General features: G+C 34.3%; 1 pseudogene; it reads right to left on the bottom strand.

Annotated features, from left to right (window-relative positions):
- LOC131183116 (CMP-sialic acid transporter 2-like) overlaps positions 1-6,004 on the bottom strand; it is a 13,795-nt pseudogene extending 7,791 nt beyond the window's left edge.
- Between the last annotated feature and the right edge of the window lie 219 nt (positions 6,005-6,223).

The raw sequence follows: 6,223 nt of genomic DNA, 5'->3' as shown, positions 1-6,223 counted from the left end.
ATCCATACAAAAATAAGTTCTGAATGCCAAAAATATATAGTCAAAATTAGATCGTACCGAATTCAATTATCAGCACATAAATTCAATAACTCAAGGCATATTGTACTTTCTCAACTTTCATGCATTTAATACAAGAGGGATTCAAATTTCCAAGCCAAGCCCCTATCATTCAGTATAGGCTAAATTCCTTATCATTAAAAGCACATGATAAAAACCTCGCAAGGTAGCCCTTCCCAGATTAAAGGTAGAAATATATATTAAGCCTTCTGCTATGAGAATATAGGAGAAACAGTCATAGCAAAGATTTGGATGGTAATATTAAGTAAAAGACAATAACTTGAATACCCCAAATCTCAAATAATTTCCTTGATTCAAAAAAAAGGGGCTCAATCCTAACATATCACCTGAAGATATATGCTTGTATCATATTGGCTCTTCAGAGCATACTCGTTGTAGACTGAGGCCAACGATGGAACAGTTACCTGTAAACTCATAAGTAAGCTTCCATATGCACAAAAATGTTTTAAGTAGAAAATCTTACGTAAAAAAAAAAAAAGAACCCAAACTGCTTGTACAGCCAATCCTTGAGGGTGTTAAATAAAGTAGCTAAACTATCATTAACATACATACTCACTTACAAATATAAGTGTGTAAACATATGCACCCGTTGCAACTGGAAGGCCCATTGCAGTACTACCTTCAGGTAAAGAACGCAGCTGATTTATACTAATCCCAATGAGCAACAAAGCAAGAGCCTCCCACTGTCACAAAACCATAAATAAGTTGTGGAATAAACAGCAATTGGCATTGAATATTAAATACTCAAAATAAGACCTAAAAAGTTTATATTGATGAATCTCCATCAATCTGAAAATGCCAGGCTTGGTCATTATAAATTCAGTTAGAATTTGAAAGTAACCTGAAGAACAGAAAATCGGCGTCTCATTATTATCTTTAGCAACACAGCAATCACCAAAACCTGTAAGAAAATTATAAGCATTTCTATAAAACTCAGTTAATAGAATAATTATAGCTTTTCAGCATATGTTATCATATGAAGACGTCGATTAATTAGACAAGGGAAAGAAACTTGGATAAGGTATCAAAATAGTCTTCTTGGCCAAACTCTCACATGTGGATTAGAGCAGTGGTAAATAAGTGCAGGGTTGGCATTGCACTGCACTGCAAAAACTCTTTCACAAGTATATTTGTTCATCTCAGTTCAACATGCAACAAATATAAATGCCAAAGAGTTTTTATAGCACTGCACTTATTTACCAATGAAATTACCATTTTAGGCACAATTTTCCTACATTCAAATCCATTACACTTTACCTGCATCCAGGCTAAAAAATTGCAGTCTTTTATTATTTATGTGATCAATTTTAATAATATATTTAATTTTTGCCATCCAAATAAAGTAAAAGGCGAATGCCCCCTGGCAACACAAACATATTATGCTGCATATTTACCATCAAAACCCAAACTTTTTTGGCAGAAAAATGCATAAAAATGAGCAAAAACCATCTAAAATCAAATAAAGCACTATAATGAAAATGAAATAAAAATTAGAAGCCCACAAGAGATCAAATTATAGTGCTTATGTGCTAAAATGAAATCTACAGACAAGCAACTGTATTACACATAATATCACTGTGTCACCAATAGCTAAATTTAATAAATTGTAAAATACCTTCAGATTGCTTAGCATTTTCACTGTTGCAGGATTGAAATATAACTGCAAAATAAATGGTTATTGTTAAAATAATCAACTTTAAACAAGAATTTAAGCCCTCAATCTTTGTAAAGTCAACTATATACAAGGACTGAACCCAAGAAAGTCCATTCAGGGCCATAAAGTTTCTACTCATAAAACTGGTTCACTTAGCCAAAGCCAATCTGGAAGAGTAACGAATGGAAAATTCATGCTCTAATTTTAGCAGAATTATTAAAATGAGGAAAAAAAAAAAGCTCAATGAAAGAGGTTCACCTTTTAGTTTCCGTGGATTCTTAAAAAAAAAAAAAAAAACCAACAAGGATATGTTCTTACCCTGAAACTGGATGCTAGACCAGGCAACAAAGAGCTATTTATCTTTTTGAACAAAGACATTTGATAGAGTTAATAATGAAGGACAAACAGTTAGACTTTGTTGTAGGCTTTCCAGTGGAGCAGTTTCCTTAATCAATTTACCAAACTTTTTGATGTGGCTAATAGCCCTAACCCTAATTAGTTTGTAGGAGTATGAGAGCATTATAAGGATAGAACAAAAATATCAAAAACTCATTTTCTTGTTGCAAAACCGGAAAAATTAAGAAGCAAAAATGCTTGATTAATAAACGTAAAAAGCTTGCTCTCTCCATCTGGTTACTATAGCCCTTTTAATATAATAAAAATCCTACTAAAATGAGATCCAGGCCTTTAAACAAATCTAATCTCAGAGGTCCAGAATTACATAAAAGACTAGAAAAGGACATTAAAAAAAAAAAAAAAAAACTTAAAACTGCTACAGTATCATAAACAGTAATGCACTACAGTGACACAAACAGCAATTTTATTTTTTTTTTCCCTTAATTTTTCCACCTGCATCAGGTTTGTGTCATTGTTGAAGAGGCTGGTAGATATCGTTTCTCATTTGATAATTCTCAAACTTGGACACCCATTCTTCTACAAAGAGGAGCCCATGCATAAACCATAATCATATGCATATGTGTGCACACGTGTAAACACGGAAAATTTCAGGATCCACCACATGCATAATGAGAAAGTAAACAAGGAGCTTCATTGTAAAGTTTGGCACAAAGAACCATGGGATGTCATTCCTCTATTGATTGGATTATTGAAGAATTTGCGGCTTTAGTAATCTAACTATCACTAAATAAATGTAAAAAAAAACTGTTGCATACTCTTAATATTAACTTTTAGATGACAGGGAATTTTAGAAAATATCATTTTGTTATTTAAATCTTGATGATAATTTGATAAATCTTATTTGCAGCAATTCTTTGTAAAGTATACAACAAGATATGCAGATGAAACCTCCTTGGAGTCTCTAACCCATAAACCAGTCCAAGTTGCCGTCCCTACATTAAAATGTACCTTAGCGATTGCCTATGAATGGCATTGACACAAAAAGGATGACCCAATGCATGAAAAATCTCACACTTGTGGGGCTTTGGAGAGGGTTAATGCAAGCAGCTTTACCCTTGCTTTGCAAAGAGGCTGTTTCTATGGCTCAAACCGTGACCTCCAAATCATAGATGCAGGTATAAGCCAGATGTATGTCAAAAACATTGACACACATCTGGTAGCAAAATGAAATGTACTATAGTACTAAATTTAGAAAACAAAGATGGAAGGATCATTTAAAAGGATGATACCTGCATGGTGAACTTTAGATAATTATTGATAGCATATAGAAAAGCTGGAACAGCTAGAAGAACATTGTTACGAGCTGCCTGCAAAACAATCACAACTCATTGCTATAATAATGACTATCAAGTTGGCTGTTACGTCATTGTGAACATACCAACTCTAAAATTTCTCTAGTAGAGTTTTGGCCCTCAAAACATCACGTTGTCTGGTCATTACCAACACACTTAACTCTATAATCAGAATTTAGCAAGCTATGGGCAACACAGGTAATTAGGAAAAAAAAATTCAAAATTTCACAATCTCCTATATAGCGACAAGAATATTTGTATAGTATTGACATAAATCAAGCCAAAATGAGAAGAAATGGTATTTGGTTTGCACTGTTCATTTGCAACTAGCTTATTTTAGCTGAAAAACGTCAACCTAAACAAAAATGTAACTCCAACTTTTATAATTAATTCCAAAAGATAATGCAAATGAACCATACTTAAGAAAGCAGATGCATTTTGTATTTATAGGAAATATGGAATCTCTGATAGTAAAAGCATTTACCATAACAACATTACCATTCTACTAATTCCAAGTTAAATCAAAATTTGAAAATAGTGAAAAATAGTACCTGTACAAATGTAGAAAATGAGAGAAGAGGCTTCTCTCAACTTTCTGATGCCGTGCCTGTAGAATCAACAAAAAATCTATCTCAAATCAGTATGAGGTTGCCAACCCTCATTTTTAAATGATTATTGCTACTGGGCTAAGTAATGGCCCTTTCACTTCATGCATCCCCAAGCTTGAAAGTGAAGAAGATTGTACAAAAAAACATATAATTGGAAAAAATAAGCAAATGTACCTGGAACAAAAGCATAACAATCGCAAATAGAGCCTTTGCAGCTTCTGTCAAGAAGTTGACACTAACTGGGCTAAACATGAATTTCCCATCCACCTTGGACATGTACACCAAAATAGGCTGGCAGAAAAAGTAAACTGAATATATAAGAGAATCCAGGAATGAAGAGAATTGCCAAAGAAATCACATTGGTTCCTAGGCCATTATAAATAAGAATAGAATAAAATCTCAAAACTAGAAACATTATATAGTTAAAATTTCAACATTTGAATCGCTGAAATCAGGTTAGTCATTCAGCAATATCATGATATAACTTGATTAGCACGCAAGGACAGTAACTAGGCTAAAGCTTGAAAAGCCTGGTATCAATCAATCCTCCAGGGATTAAATAATGAGCAAAACTTTCACTTAATCAGTAACTCAGTGCATCACATGACTGGAAAGACTGAATTATTGATTGTCAAACTAGTCAATTGTTGAAGCACAGATTTAAACTAAACCTTATCAAAGAAAACTCAAACAACATCCACATCAAACACTTCTGTATGACCCAGAAGTGGATTAAGAAAACATATTAGAGAGGTTATGTTGAACTAGAAGTCCTTTCTCAATTTACAAGAGAAGACATAAAAAAAAGGGGTAAAGAACTAGGAAACCAACACTCACAAAAACACCACAATTTTAACATATAAAGAGTCCACATAGAATGTCATAATCAGATCTAGTACAGCAAGAGCACATAACATTTGCACGTTGAATGAAACAACTCACGCAATAAGATCAAGGATAAAATCAGTTACCTGTAAACCGACTAGGATGCAATCACCAGCAACCAAGAGCACATTGAGGGCACGTTGCTTTGATGATACCCTGCTCTTATGTCGGTCATAAGCTCTTGAAAAAGGTTTGGTATTTGGTGAAACCAATTTCGAATGGCAGACGCTGCATTCTATCATCCCGTTTTTCATTGGTTCACCCCTATTACTATCACACTCCTCAGTCTTCACAAAACTGAATCTGCGAATCAATAAGTGAAAAAGAAATGAGCAAACACTAATAAACAACATATGAAACCTGATTTCCAAGTCAAAATCATCTAGAGCTTGAAATTCTGCAATCAAACATGACATATCTATATAGAACAGAGCGTTTTCAGATTTCAAAAAAAAAAAAAGAGTTTTTACTTGATAGAGACAAAGTATGCATGAATAGCTGAATCATTCTCTGATCCATTCAATCAACAGATTCAACACAGCTAAGCAATTTCATTTGAAAAACAAAATCCAAATCAGATCTCCAACAGTAAACCACAAAAAAGTCTGCAGTTCCACACAAACAATACCAATTCAGAGATTGAATGACAGAGATCAGATCTTACCTGGAGTCTTAGAGCTAGCAAAACCATCAAAAACTCATTTAACTGAACCAAAATTATCACATTAAAAATCTCACCTAAACCCACTTTCTCTCAACCAATCATTGTCCAAAACTGCCCTCCGCGCCGGTGAAATTCCAGAACCAGATCCACCGTTCACGCCTCCAGAACTGAATTGTCTCTATTTCTATCACTTTCTCTTGCTCTCTCGCTACCTGAGAGACTCCAATTCCAAAAGGTTGAAGATTTTAAAGGCTCAAACGAGAACTTGAATTCTCTGAGAATGTTTAAAGAGATGCGAGGAATATGCACAAACAGGGACTCCGAGGGACAGAGGGGTACGGCTTAAATGCGAAATTTTTATTATAAATATAAAATTCACTTGCTTTGAATTCACTCGCAAACTCGGCCTCGAGGCGGAAGGCGCTATTATGGCTTTTTCTAGAGCGGGGTCGAAGACTTTCGTAGTAGCTTTTGCCCAATCAGAATGAGACGTGAGATCTAGTGATGCAAGTAAGCGTGGGTGACGGATTTTTATTATTATTATTATTTTATTTTTTTTTTCAGGTCGGCTGTTTCTTTCGCTCCAATTTGTAGTTGGACTTTCAAGGAAAGAGGGAAATATGGT

This window comes from Hevea brasiliensis, chromosome 1 (genome assembly GCF_030052815.1).
Source record: "Hevea brasiliensis isolate MT/VB/25A 57/8 chromosome 1, ASM3005281v1, whole genome shotgun sequence".
In the NCBI taxonomy this organism is placed as follows: domain Eukaryota; kingdom Viridiplantae; phylum Streptophyta; class Magnoliopsida; order Malpighiales; family Euphorbiaceae; genus Hevea; species Hevea brasiliensis.
The sequence above is the reverse complement of the archived record's forward strand: the minus strand, read 5'-3'. Positions and strand labels throughout refer to the sequence as shown.